This window comes from Hyla sarda, chromosome 11, assembly GCF_029499605.1.
Source record: "Hyla sarda isolate aHylSar1 chromosome 11, aHylSar1.hap1, whole genome shotgun sequence".
NCBI lineage: Eukaryota > Metazoa > Chordata > Amphibia > Anura > Hylidae > Hyla > Hyla sarda.
This window is the reverse complement of record NC_079199.1, coordinates 80,712,892-80,728,468: the sequence shown is the minus strand read 5'-3', so window position 1 is coordinate 80,728,468 and position 15,577 is coordinate 80,712,892. Positions and strand designations below refer to the sequence as shown.

General features: G+C 49.1%; 1 protein-coding gene across 1 annotated transcript in view; it reads right to left on the bottom strand.

Moving 5' to 3' along the window:
* Positions 1-15,577, bottom strand: part of LOC130295183 (uncharacterized) — a 27,858-nt gene extending 12,281 nt beyond the window's left edge. The window contains exon 1 of the mRNA XM_056545645.1: positions 15,560-15,577. The gene's annotated coding sequence lies outside the window, so the exon portion shown is untranslated. The remainder of the gene's footprint in view (positions 1-15,559) is intronic.

Here is a 15,577-nt window from a genome sequence, read left to right as displayed (position 1 = left end):
AGTAAGGAGATTACATGAGGAGGGGGTTTGTTACAGTGTGTCATCTCAGTAGTAAGGAGATCACATGAGGAGGGGGTTTGTTACAGCGTGTCACCCCAGTAGTCAAGAGATTACAGTAGGAGGAGGTTTGTTACAGTGTGTCACCCTAGTAGTAAGAAGATTACATGATGATGGGGTTTGTTACAGTGTGTCACCCCAGTCGTAAGAATATTACATGAGGATGGGGTTTGTTACAGTGTGTCACCCCAGTAGTAAGAAGATTTCATGAGGAGGAGGTTTGTTACAGTGTGTCACCCCAGTAGTAAGAAGATTACATGAGGAGGGTTTATTTTTTACAGTGTGTCTCCCAAGTAGTAAGAAGATTACATGTGGAGGAGGTTTGTTACAGCGTGTCACCCCAGCAGTAAATTAATAACTTGAGGATGGGGTTTGTTAAAGTGTGTCAACCCAGTAGTAAGGAGATTAGATGAGTTTGTTACAGGGTGTCACAAGGATTACACAAGGAGTAGGTGTGTTACATTGTGTCACCCCAGTAGTAAGGAGATTACATGATGAGGAGGTTTGTTACAGTGTGTCACCATAATAGTAAGGATATTTCATGGGGAGAAGGTTTGTTACAGTGTGTCACCCCAGTAGTAAGAAGATTACATTATGAGGAGGTTTGTTACAGTGTGTCACCCCAGTAGTAAGTCAATAACATGTGGAGGAGGTTTGTTACAGTGTGTCAGCCAAGTAGTATGAAGATTACATGAGGATGAGATTTGTTACAGTGTGTCACCATATTAGAATGGATATTACATGAGGAGAAGGTTTGTTACAGTTTGTCACCCCAGTAGTAAGGAGTTTACATGAGGAGAAGGTTTGTTACAGTGTGTCACCCCAGTAGTAAGGAGATTACATGAGGAGGGGGTTTGTTACAGTGTGTCATCTCAGTAGTAAGGAGATTACATGAGGAGGGGGTTTGTTACAGCGTGTCACCCCAGTAGTCAAGATATTACATTAGGAGGAGGTTTGTTACAGTGTGTCACCCTAGTAGTAAGAAGATTACATGATGATGGGGTTTGTTACAGTGTGTCACCCCAGTCGTAAGAATATTACAGGAGGAGGGGGTTTGTTACAGTGTGTCACCCCAGTAGTGAGTAGATTACATGATGAGGAGGTTTCTTACATTGTGTCACCCCAGTTGTAAGAAGATTACATGAGGATGGGGTTTGTTACAGTGTGTCACCCCAGTAGTAAGAAGATTTCATGAGGAGGAGGTTTGTTACAGTGTGTCACCCCAGTTGTAAGAAGATTACATGAGGAGGGTTTATTTTTTACAGTGTGTCTCCCAAGTAGTAAGAAGATTACATGTGGAGGAGGTTTGTTACAGCGTGTCACCCCAGCAGTAAATTAATAACTTGAGGATGGGGTATGTTAAAGTGTGTCAACCCAGTAGTAAGGAGATTAGATGAGTTTGTTACAGAGTGTCACAAGGATTACACAAGGAGTAGGTGTGTTACATTGTGTCACCCCAGTAGTAAGGAGATTACATGATGAGGAGGTTTGTTACAGTGTGTCACCATAATAGTAAGGATATTTCATGGGGAGAAGGTTTGTTACAGAGTGTCACCCCAGTAGTAAGAAGATTACATTATGAGGAGGTTTGTTACAGTGTGTCACCCCAGTAGTAAGTCAATAACATGTGGAGGAGGTTTGTTACAGTGTGTCAGCCAAGTAGTATGAAGATTACATGAGGATGAGATTTGTTACAGTGTGTCACCATATTAGAATGGATATTACATGAGGAGAATGTTTGTTACAGTTTGTCACCCCAGTAGTAAGGAGTTTACATGAGGAGAAGGTTTGTTACAGTGTGTCACCCCAGTAGTAAGGAGATTACATGAGGAGGGGGTTTGTTACAGTGTGTCATCTCAGTAGTAAGAAGATTTCATGAGGAGGAGGTTTGTTACAGTGTGTCACCCCAGTTGTAAGAAGATTACATGAGGAGGGTTTATTTTTTACAGTGTGTCTCCCAAGTAGTAAGAAGATTACATGTGGAGGAGGTTTGTTACAGCGTGTCACCCCAGCAGTAAATTAATAACTTGAGGATGGGGTTTGTTAAAGTGTGTCAACCCAGTAGTAAGGAAATTAGATGAGTTTGTTACAGGGTGTCACAAGGATTACACAAGGAGTAGGTGTGTTACATTGTGTCACCCCAGTAGTAAAGAGATTACATGATGAGGAGGTTTGTTACAGTGTGTCACCCCAGTAGTAAGAAAATTTCATGAGGAGGAGGTTTGTTACAGTGTGTCACCACAGTAGTAAGGAGATTACATGAGGAGGGGGTTTGTTACAGTGTGTCATCCCAGTAGTAAGGAGATTACTTGAGGAGGAGGTTTGTTACATTTTGTTTCCCCAGTAGTAAGGAGATTACATGAGGAGGGGGTTTGTTACAGTGTGTCATCCCAGTAGTAAGGAGATTACTTGAGGAGGAGGTTTGTTACATTTTGTTTCCCCAGTAGTAAGGAGATTACATGAGGAGGGGGTTTGTTACAGTGTGTCATCCCAGTAGTAAGGAGATTACTTGAGGAGGAGGTTTGTTACATTTTGTTTCCCCAGTAGTAAGGAGATTACATGAGGAGGGGGTTTGTTACAGTGTGTCATCCCAGTAGTAAGAAGATTACTTGAGGAGGGGTTTGTTACAGTGTGTCACCACGTAGTAAGGACATTACACGAGGAGGAGATTTGTTACAGTGTGTCACCACAGTAGTAAGGATAATACATGGGGAGGAGGTTTGCTACAGTTTTTCACCCCAATAGTAAGGAGATTACATGAGGAAGAGGTTTGATACAGTGTGCCACCCCAGTAGCAAGTTCGTAACATGAGGATGGGGTTTGTTGCATTGTGTCACCCCAGTACTAAGGAGAATACATGGGGAGGTTTGTTACAGTGTGTCACCCCAGTAGTAAGATTACATAAGGAGGAGGTTTGTTACAGTGTGTCACCTTAGTATTAAGGAGATCACACGAGGAGGAGGTTTGTTATAGGGTGTCACCCCAGAAGTAAGGAGATTACACGAGTAGGGGGGTTGTTACAGTGTGTCACCCCAGTAGTAAGGAGATTACATGAGGAGGCGGTTTGTTACATTGTGTCACCCCAGTAGTAAGGAGATTACAAGAGCAGGAGGTTTGTTACAGTGTGTCACCCCATTAGTAAGTTAATAACATGAGGAGGTTTATTACAGTGTGTCACCCAAGTAGTAAGTTAATAATATGAGGATGTTTTTTTTTTTTTTTTTAACAGTGTGTCATCCCAGTAGTAAAGAGATTACATGAGGAGGCGGTTTGTTACATTGTGTCAACCCAGTAGTAAGGAGATTATGTGAGCAGGAGGTTTGTTACAGTGTGTCACCCCAGTAGTAAAGAGATTACATGGAAAGGAGGTTTGTTACAGTGTGTCACCCCATTAGTAAGTTAATAACATGAGGAGGAGGAGGTTTATTACAGTGTTTCACCACAGTAGTAAGGAGATTACATGAGGAGGAGGTATGTTTCAGTCTTTAACCCAAGTAGTAAGGAGATTACAAGAGTAGGGGGTTTGTTACAGTGTGTCACCCCAGTAGTAAGGAGATCACATGAAGAGGAGATTTGTTACAGTGTGTCACCCCAGTAGTAAGGAGATTATATGAGGAGGTGGTTTGTTACAGTGGGTCACCCCAGAAGTAATGAGATTACATTAGAAAGGAGGTTTGTTACTGTGTGTCACCCCAGTAGTAAGAAGATTACATGAGGAGGAGGTTTGTTACAGTATGTCACCCCAGCAATAAATTAATAACATGAGGATGGGGTTTGTTAAAGTGTGTCACCCCAGTAGTAAGGAGATTACATGAGTTCCTTACAGTTTGTCACTCAAGTAGTAAGGAGATTACATGAGAAACAGGTTTGTTACAGTGTGTCCCCACAGTAGTAGGGAGAATATATGAGGAGGTGGTTTGTTACAGTGAGTCACCTCAAGTGATCCTCCTGGGCAAAGGGACCCGTACATCCACCTGGCCAACAACCGGGACTTTGATATTTTTAATTTCGCCTCCAGAGGTCCGGGGCGCCTAGCCAAATCGCCCCACCAATGTTTGCCGACTCGCCCGACGCTTTTGCAACCGCCGCCGGGGGGTCCGCGTCACCAATCCTGTGCCCAAGGACGGCACGCCCTGCCTTGATACAGGGACCCGCGCCTCCCGCCCTTATAGCGTCTCTGGTTCTCTACATTTCAAAAGTCTACAGGCATGGAAGACCCTTCCAGAAGTCTTGCCCATGATCGTTTTTTAATTTCGCCTCCGGAGGCCCGGGGCGCCTCAGCGGACCGCCCGCCGATGTTTGCCGACTCGCCGACACTTCTGCTCCCCGCTGCCAGGGGTCCGCATCACCGATCCTGTGCCCAAGGACGGCGTGCCCTTCCTGGGTACAGGGACTTACACCTCCCGCACTTATAGCTTCTCTGGTTCTCTGCATGTCAAAAGTTACAGGCATGGAAAACCCTTCCAAAGGGCTTTACGTGTCCGGTTGACCCTCCTGGGCATAGGGACACGCACCTCGTCCTGGCCGACATCCTGGACTTTGAAATATTTCATTTCTCCTCTGTAGGGCCGGGGCGCCTCATCGGACCGCCCGCCGATGTTTGTTGATTTGCCCAACGCTTCTGCTCCCCACCGCCAGGTGGTCCACGTTACTGATCCTGTGCCCAAGGACTGCGCGCCCTGCCTGGATACAGGGACCCGTGCCTCCCGCCCTTATAGCCTCTCTTGTTATCTGCATGCCAAAAGTCTACAGGCATGGAAGATCCTTCCAGAGGCCTTGCCATGTCCGGTTGACCACCCTGGGCATAGGGACTCGCATCTCCCCCTGGCCGACAATCTGGACTTCGTAATTTTTCATTTCGCCTCTGGAGGGCCGAGGTGCCTCAGCGGACCGCACGCCGATGTTTGTTGACTCGCCCGATGCTTCTGCTTCCTCCTGCTGGGATGTCCGCGTCACCGATCCTGTGCCCAAGGACGAAGTGCCCTGCCTGGGTACAGGGACCCGCACCTCACGCCCGTATATCCTCTCTGGTGCTATACGTGTTAAAGGTCTACAGGCATGGAAGCCTGTCAGGGGACTGTTTCAGAGGCTTCGCCCGGGGACCGCCCAACCCCGGGTGGGGTACATGAACCAGCCCAATCTACCTGGAAAATACCAAGGGAGAAACCGGTAAGTCCGTTCGCAGGAGAGCCCGCGCTCGGCCCTGGCCTACCCTGGAAAAAACCAAGGGAGAAACCGGAAGGTTCTTCACCGGGGGAGCTAGCGCTCGGCCCTAGCGTACCATGTGAGAGAGGCCGAGTGTGGGCCCCCCTGGGGGGCGAACCTCCTCAGCAGACCGCCCTCTGATGTATTCTTACTCGCCCGACGCTTCTGCTCCTCGCGGCCGGGGGGGGGGGGTCCGCATCACTGATCCTGTGCCCAAGGACGTTGCGCCCTTCCTGGGTGCAGGAACCCGCACCTCCCGCCCTTAAAGCCTCTCTGGTTCTCTGCATGTCAAAAGTCTACATGCATGGAAGAACCTTCCAGAAGCCTTGCCATGTTCGGTTGACCATCCTGGGCATAGGGACTCGCATCTCCCCCTGGCCGACAACCTAGACTTTGTCATTTTTCATTTACCCTCTGGGGGAGCCGAGGCGCCTCAGCGGACCGCACACCGATGTTTGTTGACCGCTGCCGGGGTGTCCGCGTCACCGATCCTGTGCCCAAGGACGGTGTGCCCTGCCTGGGTAAAGGGACCTGCGCCTCCCACCCTTATAGCCTCTATGGTTCTCTGCGTGTCAAAGGTCTACAGGCATGGAAGCCTGTCAGGGGACTGTTTAAGAGGCTTCGCCAGGGGACCGCCCGGCCCCGGGTCGGGTACATGAACCAGCCTATTCCCCCTGGAAAATACCAAGGGAGAAACCGGAAGGCTTCTGCTCCCGGATGCTGAGGGGTCCGCATCTCCGATCTTGTGCCCAAGGACGGCGCGCCCTGTCTGGGTACAGGGACCCGCCCTTATAGCCTCTCTTGTTCTCTGCGTGTCAAAAGTCTACAGGCATGGAAGATCCTTCCAGAGACCTTGCCATGTTCGGTTGACCATCCTGGGCATAGGGACTCGCATCTCCCCCTGGCCAACAACCTTGACTTTGTAATATTTAATTTCGCCTCTGGAGGACCGAGGCGCCTCAGCGGACCGCACGCCGGTGTTTGTTGACTCACCCGACGCTTCTGCTCCCTGCTGCCGGGATGTCCGTGTCACCGCTCCTATGCCCAAGGACGGCGCGCCCTGCCTTGGCACAGGGACCCGCGCCTCCCGCCCTTATAGCCTCACTGATTCTATACGTGTCAAAGGTCTACAGGCATGGAAGCCTGTCAGTGGACTGTTTCAGAGGCTTCGCCCGGGGACCGCCCAGCCCGGGGTCGGGTACATGAACCAGTCCAATCCCCGTGAAAAATACCAAGGGAGAAACCGGAAAGTTCGTCCCCAGGGGGCACACTCTCGGCCCTCGCGTACCCTGAGAGAGCGGCTGAGTACGGGCTCCCTTGGGGACGAACCTCCTCGGTGGACCGCACGCCGATGTATTCTTACTCGCCCGATGCTTTCGCTCCCCGCTGTCGGGGGTCCACATCACCGATCCTGTGCCCAAGGAAGGCGCACCAGGCATGGAAGCCTGTCAGGGGATTGTTTCAGAGGCTTCGCCCGGGGACCGCCCAGCCCCGTGTCGGGTACATGAACCAGCCCAATCCCCCTGGAAAATACCAAGGGAGAAACTGGAAAGTTTGTCCCCAGGGGAGCCCACGCTAGGCCCTGGCATACCCTGAGAGAGCGGTTGAGTACGGGCTCCCCTGGGGAGGAACCTCCTCAGCGTACCGCCCAACAATGTTTTCTTACTCGCCCGATGCTTCCGCTCCCGGCGGCCGGGCGGTCCACGTCACCGATCCTGTGCCCAAGGACGGCGCACCCTGCCTAGGTGCAGGGACCCGCGCCTCCCGCGCTTATAGCCTATCTGGTTTTCTACGTGTCAAAGGTCTACAGGCATGGAAGCCTGTCAGGGAACTGTTTCAGAAGCTTCGCCCGGGGACCGCCCGGCCCATGGTCGGGTACATGAACTAGCCCAATCCCCCTGGAAAATACCAAGGGAGAAACCAGAAAGTCCGTCCCCAGGAGAGCCAGCGCTCGGCCCTGGCCTACCTTGAGAGAGCGGCTGAGTACGGGCTCCCCTGGGAACGAACCTCCTCAATGGACCGCCCGCCGATGTATTCTTACTCCCCCGATGCTTCTGCTCTCCACTGCCGGGGGGTCCATGTCACTGATCCTGTGCCTAAGGACGGCGCGCCCTTCCTGGGTACATGGATCCGTGCCTCCCGCCCTTATAGCCTCTCTGGTTCTCTGTCTGTCAAAGGTCTACAGGCATGGAAGCCTGTCAGGGGACCGTTCCGGAGGCTTCGTCCGGGGACCGCCCAGCCCTGGGTCGTGTACGTAAACCTGCCCATTCCCCCTGGAAAATTCCAAGGGAGAAACCTGAAGGTTCATCCCCAGGGGAGCCCGCGCTCGGCCCTGGCATACCTTGAGAGAGCAGCTGAGTACGGCTCCCCTGTTGACGAACCTCCTCGGTGGACCGCCCGACGATGTATTCTTACTCGCCCGATGCTTCCGCTCCCCGGGGGTCCACATCACCGATCCTGTGCCCAAGGACGGCGCACCCTGCGTGGGTACAGGGACCCACGCCTCCCGCCCTTATAACCTCTCTGGTTCTCTGTGTGTCAAAGGTCTACAGGCATGGAAGCCTGTCAGGGACTGTTCCGGAGGCTTCACCCGGGGACTGCCCAGCCCAGGGTTGGGTACGTGAACCAGCCCATTCCCCCTGGAAAATACCAAGGGAGAAACCTGAAGGTTCGTCCCCAGGGAAGCCCGCACTCAGCCCTGGCGTACCCTGAGAAAGCGGCTGAGTACGGGCTCCCCTGGGGATGAACCTCCTCGGCAGACCGCCCGCCGATGTTTGTTGTCCGCTGCCGGGGTGTCTGCGTCACCGATCCTGTGCCCAAGGACGGCGCGCCCTGCCTGGGTACAGGGACCCGCACCTCCCGCCCTTATAGCTGCACTGGTTCTCTAAGTGTCAAAGGTCTACAGGCATGGAAGCCTGTCAGGGGACTGTTTCAGAGGCTTCGCCCGGGGACCGCCCAGCCACGGGTCGGGTACATGAACCAGCCCATTCCTCCTGGAAAATACCAAGGGAGAAACCGGAAAGTTCGTCCCCAGGGGAGCCCGCGCTCGGCCCTCGTGTACGCTGAGAGAGTGGCTGAGTACAGGCTCCCCTGGGGATGAACCTCCTCGGTGGACCACACGCCGATTTATTCTTACTCGCCCGATGCTTCCGCTCCCCGCTGCCGGGGGTCCACATCACCGATCCTGTGCCCAAGGACGGCGCACCCTGCGTGGGTACAGGGACCCACGCCTCCCGCCCTTATAACCTCTCTGGTTCTCTGTGTGTCAAAGGTCTACAGACATGGAAGCCTGTCAGGGGATCGTTACGGAGGCTTTGCCCGGGGACCGCCCAGCTCCGGGTTGGCGGGTTGGGTACATGAAACAGCTCAATCCCCCTGGAAAATAACAAGGTAGAAACTGGAAGGTTCGTCCCCAGGGGAGCTCATGCTCGGCCCTGGCGTACCCTGAGAGAGCGGCTGAGTACTGGCTCCCCTGGTGATGGACTTCCTCGGCGGACCGCCCACCAATGTTTGCCGACTCGGGCGACGCTTCTGCTCCCCGACGCTGGGGTGTCCGCATCACCGATCCTGTGCCCAATGACGGCATGCCCTGTCTGGGTACAGGGACCCGCGTCTCCCGCCCTTATAGCCTCTCTTGTTCTCTGCATGTCAAAAGTCTACAGGCATGGAAGATCCTTCCAGGGGCCTTGCTATGTTAGGTTGACCATCCTGGGCATAGGAACTCACATCTCCTCCTGCTGGCCGACAACCTGGACTTTGTCATTTTTCATTTTGCCTCTGGAGGGCCGAGGCGCCTCAGTGGACCGCACGCAGATGTTTGTTGACTCGCCTGACGCTTATGCTCCCCGCTGCTGGGTGCTCGCGTCACCGATCCTATGCCCAAGGACGGCGCGCCCGGCCTGGGTACAGGGACCCGCACCTCCCGCCCTTATAGCCTCTCTGGTTCTCTACGTGTCAAAGGTCTATAGGCATGGAAGCCTGTCAGGGGACTGTTAGAGAGGCTTCGCCCAGGGACCGCCCTGCCCCTGGTCGGGTACATGAACCAGCCCATTCCCCCTGGAAAATACCAAGGGAGAAACCGGAAGGTTCGTCTCCAGGGGAGCCCGCGCTCGGCCCTGGCCTACCCTGAGAGAGCGGCTGAGTACGGGCTCCCCTGGTGATGCACCTCCTCGATGGACCGCCCGCCGATGTATTCTTACTCCCCCGATGCTTCTGCTCTCCGCTGCCGAGGGCGGTCCAAGTCACTGATCCTGTGCCTAAGAACGGCGCGCCCTTCCTGGGTACAGGGACCCGTACCTCCCGCCCTTCTAGCCTCTCTTGTTCTCTGCGTGTCAAAGTCTACAGGCATGGAAGCCTGTCAGGAGACCGTTACGGAGGCTTTGCCCGGGGACCGCCCAGCCCAGGGTTGGGTACGTGAACCAGCCCAATCCCTCTGGAAAATACCAAGGGAGAAACCGGAAGGTTCGTCCCCAGGGGAGCCCGCACTCCTTCCTGGCGTACCCTGTGAGAGTGCAGGCTTCCCTGGGGACGAACCTCCTCGGAAGACCGCCCTATGATGTATTCTTTAGTATGAGGAGAACCGAAAAGATAGGACTTGCTTAGCCCCTGGAGCCTATTCCCCAAGTATCGATTCCAGCCGGTAGTAGTCCATAAAACAACTGGCCTTTATTGGTAAAAAAGAAGGGTGCAACACATTAGTTTCAAACCCGGGCCGGGTTCTTCATCAGGCAGTGGTTGTTACAAGAGCACATTCCCGCTCGTTTAAATATACACCTGTGGACCGGCATAGAACTGCTGCCGGGTCACCGGGTCATTGCAATTATCACATTTTGGCAAAAAGTTTTTTTACACATAAGGAAATTAACAAACATGAAAAACTTAAAATATGTAAAGCAGAATTATAGATATGGTATAACACCTTTATATTGGTTAAATTAGCACTTATACCCTCGTCACTCCTAGAAGGAGCTGAGGTCTCCCTTAGAAGGTGCCCACTGCTGTTGGGCTGCGGTCAGGCTGCGAATATTAACAAGATGAGGAACTCTCCGCAGGTTGGTGCGCCAGGTTTGTGATATTCATATTAGGTATTGGAACCTTGTAACTTCTAGGAGGCGCTGAGGTCTCATGTACGAGTGCCCACTGTTGGCAGGCTGCGGACCCGTTTGTCGCCGCATGCGCTGTCCCTGAATGTTGGGGGTATTTCTTTGGAGTTACCCCGTAGCACAAGCATAGAGTGGAACACGCCGAAACTGGTATGTAGATTAGTAGTTCGGTCCAGGCCGCTGGAAACACCATTAAAGGAGAACGTAATGGTTTCTTTGTGGGAGAGGTGTGGACTATCTTGATGCAGGTAAGCGGATGGTGAGGTATCCTCTGTTTGGGATCAAGATAATTGTATCTTGGGTATGTTCCTTGGTTATAGGGGATGGGCATGCCGGTGTGCATTTGAATATAACAATTATTAATTATTAATAATTCTTTAATAATTATAGCGCTCCCAGCGTGTCTAACCGGACCGAAATTGTAGTCGCGGCGGGTATGAAGCATATGACGGGTGGTCTAATTGAACGTTATTGGTAGTAGACACTTACTATACCCTGGTTGTCTAGCTAGCTTGAGCCATTATATGGACATAAAGGATTATTGGAATTATGATAACTGATTATATAATAGTCTCGTCTATTTCATTGAGACCCCTCGGGTTCACTGTGCTCAACTTGAAGATCCAAAAGACCTTTCGTTTTTTTAGGAGTTCATATCGGTTGGAATTGTGATCAGGAATGTGATCAATGGGAGTGATTTTTATGGGATCCGCACTCTCCGGGTGTGCAATTGCACAGTGCCTGGAGACTCCATGGAGCAGAAATTTTTTCTTTATATTTTGTCTATGTTTGTTCATCCTGCCTATATACTGCAGACCGCACATACAATCCAGTAGGTAGATGACATAATTCGATTGGCATGTCAGTCTGTATTTGAGTTGGAATCTTTCATCTGTTGAATGTGACTTAATCTCATTTACATTGTTTTTGATCTCCTTGCAGCATTTGCAACGGGTGGACCCACATCTGAAGCTTCCTACAGGTAAGTTCATGGTCCCTTTAGTCTGTTTGTGCTGTCGTATCTGGCTGGGGGCCAGCAGGTTCTTCAGAGTGGGGGCTCTGCGGAATGTGATTTGGGGGTGCTCGGGAATTTTTCCTTTAAGGTATACGTCGCTTTGGAGGATGTGCCAGTGTGTTCTCAATATCTGCTTCATCCGAGTAGCGGCGGTGGAGAATGTGGTTATAAAGTTGGTCTTTTGTATGTTTAATTGTATCGCACAGTCAACTTTTTTCTTTTCTTTGTCCGGGACAAGACACTCTTTTTGTGTTCTGTGTTGTACTTTTCTCATTGCTTCCTTTATGATTAGACCAGGGTATCTCTTTTCTTTGAATCTTTTTTCCAGAATTTTCGCCTGTGTTTTAAAGGTTCCATTGTCTGTGCAATTCTTTCTCACCCGTTTGAATTGACTGTAGGGGACATTTTTAAGCCATTGCTTGTGATGCCCACTTTCAAAATCCAGATAACTGTTTACATCAACAGTTTTGAAATAAGTTGATGTGATGAAGTTTTCAGAATTATGGCTAATACATAGGTCCAGGAAGTGGATTTCTCTATTACTTGTCTCCATTGTGAACCGGATTCCCCAGTTATTGTTGTTGAGTTCGTCAAGTAGTATGTCGGTGGTTTCTCCTGTCCCATTCCAGATGAAAAACAGATCATCTATATACCTGCCATATAGAATGATATGGGATGATAAGGCCGGGTTAGTAGTGATGTATTTTGACTCGAAGGCGCCCATAAACAGGTTTGCATAAGCCGGTGCGACCTTCGAGCCCATCGCGGTCCCTTTGCACTGTTGGTATGTTTTTTTATTGTAGGTAAAGAAATTGTTGGTTAGTATGAATTCCAATCCTTTAATGATGAACTGTTTCTGTTCAAGTGGCAGTGCAGTATCATTTTCCAGATAACTGTAGGCGCTTTTCAGTCCTAGATCATGTGTGATATTAGTGTAGAGTGATGTCACATCGCAGTAGATAAGATGATAATCCGGTTTCCATGGTATTTTGATCAGTGTTTCAATGAGTTGAGTGGAGTCACGCAGATAGCTGGGTAGTTGAATGACATACTTCTGTAAGAACAGGTCTATGTAATGCGAGAGATTACTGTTAAGGGAGTTTGTGTTTGATATGATGGGGCGGCCAGGGGGGGTTATTGATTGTTTTATGAATTTTTGGTAAGAAGTAGAAGTATGGTTTATTGGCATTACTGGTTCTCAGATATTTTTCTTCATCCTTATTCAGGATGTTAAGCTGTGCTCCTTCTTTGATGAGTTGGTGCAAATTCCTAAATTCCTTTCCACCTGTGGGAAGGGATCTTGTTTTATGGACAGATAGTATTCTGTATCCAATAGGATCCTATTTGCTTCCTTCTCGTAGTAGTCATAGTCGAGGATGACCAGTCCTTCCCCTTTATCCGCACTGCGGATTACGATTGCTGGGTTTTTCTGTAGTTCTCTCATTGCTGTCCTTTCTTTTGCGGTGAGGTCAGATTTTTTTGACTCCATTTGTTTCAACATTTCTTTGGAAACAAGTTCATGAAATACCTCAATGCTGGGCCCTTTTGCTTGTACCGGGTAGAATGCTGATGGTAGTTTGACTGACTGATGTATCATCAGATCATTACTCAATTCCATATCTTTGTCCTCCTGTTTTTGGTGTGTACCATTTGTTTCTTTGATGGCAAAAAATCTCTGTAGTGTGAGCTTCCTGATAAACCTATTGAGGTCTAGGAAAATCTGGAATTCATTCCCTTTGTGTGACGGGCAGAATGAGAGCCCTTTCTCCAATAGGGTTGTCTCGTATGGGCTTAGGCAATGTTTTGAGAGGTTGAAGATTTTTATTGTCCCTCCACTGTTGCTGGAGGTACTACTTTCTTTGCTCTTCTTTCGTCCTGTTCTTTTTCCTCCTCGTTTCCCTCTGTATCTTCCAGCTTTCTTTTGTTTTTCTTCTTTTGGAACATCATTGGTATGTTGGATGGTTTGTTCCTGGGGCCTACCTCTAAAAAAGGAATTCCTGTGGGATTAGGTTTCTCACTTTGCCCCGCTTTTTCTGTGCGATCTGCGGTTTGGTTCTTCCTTTCTCTGAGGTATTGAGCCAGGGAGCTCTGATTGTCAGTGTTGTCAACTACTGTAATTTCATTACCCTGTACAGTTTCACAATTATGATGTTCCATGATTGCAGGTTCTGGTGGCGTTATTGCTTCATGGATAGTGAGATCCAGATCTATCAGATTCACTATCCCGGTTTCTGGTTTAGCAGGTGTTCCTAGGTCAAACCTGGGTGGAGTGCTTTGTAGTTTACATCGCTGTTGTTTGATTCTGTCCTGGACCTCCTTGCTCAGGTTTTGGTATTTTTTCAAGAGGTTATGGCTTGCTTGTATAAATAATGATTTTGGGGTACTCAGAGTTTCTATTACCCTATTAGAGAAAGGGCTCTCATTTTGCCCGTCACACAAAGGGGATGAATTCCAGATTTTCCTAGACCTCAATAGGTTTATCAGGAAGCTCACACTACAGAGATTTTTTGCCATCAAAGAAACAAATGGTACACACCAAAAACAGGAGGACAAAGATATGGAATTGAGTAATGATCTGATGATACATCAGCCAGTCAAACTACCATCAGCATTCTACCCGGTACAAGCAAAGGGCCCAGCATTGAGGTATTTCATGAACTTGTTTCCAAAGAAATGTTGAAACAAATGGAGTCAAAAAAATCTAACCTCACCGCGAAAGAAAGGACAGCAATGAGAGAACTACAGAAAAACCCAGCAATCGTAATCCGCAGTGCGGATTAAGGGAGAGGACTGGTCATCATCGACTATGACTACTACGAGAAGGAAGCAAATAGGATCCTATTGGATACAGAATAATATCTGTCCATAAAACAAGATCCCTTCCCACAGGTGGAAAGGAATTTAGGAATTTGCACCAACTCATCAAAGAAGGAGCACAGCTTAACATCCTGAATAAGGATGAAGAAAAATATCTGAGAACCAGTAATGCCAATAAACCATACTTCTACTTCTTACCAAAAATTCATAAAACAATCAATAACCCCCCCTGGCCGCCCCATCATATCAAACACAAACTCCCTTAACAGTAATCTCTCGCATTACATAGACCTGTTCTTACAGAAGTATGTCATTCAACTACCCAGCTATCTGCGTGACTCCACTCAACTCATTGAAACACTGATCAAAATACCATGGAAACCGGATTATCATCTTATCTCCTGCGATGTGACATCACTCTACACTAATATCACACATGATCTAGGACTGAAAAGCGCCTACAGTTATCTGGAAAATGATAATGCACTGCCACTTGAACAGAAACAGTTCATCATTAAAGGATTGGAATTCATACTAACCAACAATTTCTTTACCTACAATAAAAAAACATACCAACAGTGCAAAGGGACCGCGATGGGCTCGAAGGTCGCACCGGCTTATGCAAACCTGTTTATGGGCGCCTTCGAGTCAAAATACATCACTACTAACCCGGCCTTATCATCCCATATCATTCTATATGGCAGGTATATAGATGATCTGTTTTTCATCTGGAATGGGACAGGAGAAACCACCGGCATACTACTTGACGAACTCAACAACAATAACTGGGGAATCCGGTTCACAATGGAGACAAGTAATAGAGAAATCCACTTCCTGGACCTATGTGTTAGGCATAATTCTGAAAACTTCATCACATCAACTTATTTCAAAACTGTTGATGTAAACAGTTATCTGGATTTTGAAAGTAGGCATCACAAGCAATGGCTTAAAAATGTCCCCTAAAGTCAATTCAAACGGGTGAGAAAGAATTGCACAGACAATGGAACCTTTAAAACACAGGCGAAAATCCTGGAAAAAAGATTCAAAGAAAAGAGATACCCTGGTCTAATCATAAAGGAAGCACTGAGAAAAGTACAACACAGAACACAAAAAGAGTGTCTTGTCCCGGACAAAGAAAAGAAAAAAGTTGACTGTGCGATACAATTAAACAAACAAAAGACTAACTTTATAACCACATTCTCCACCGCCGCTACTCGGATGAAGCAAATATTGAGAACACACTGGCACATCCTCCAAAGCGAGCACCCCCAAATCACGTTCCGCAGAGCCCCCACTCTGAAGAACCTGCTGGCCCCCAGCCAGATACGACAGCACAAACAGACTAAAGGGACCATGACCTTACCTGTAGGAAGCTTCAGAT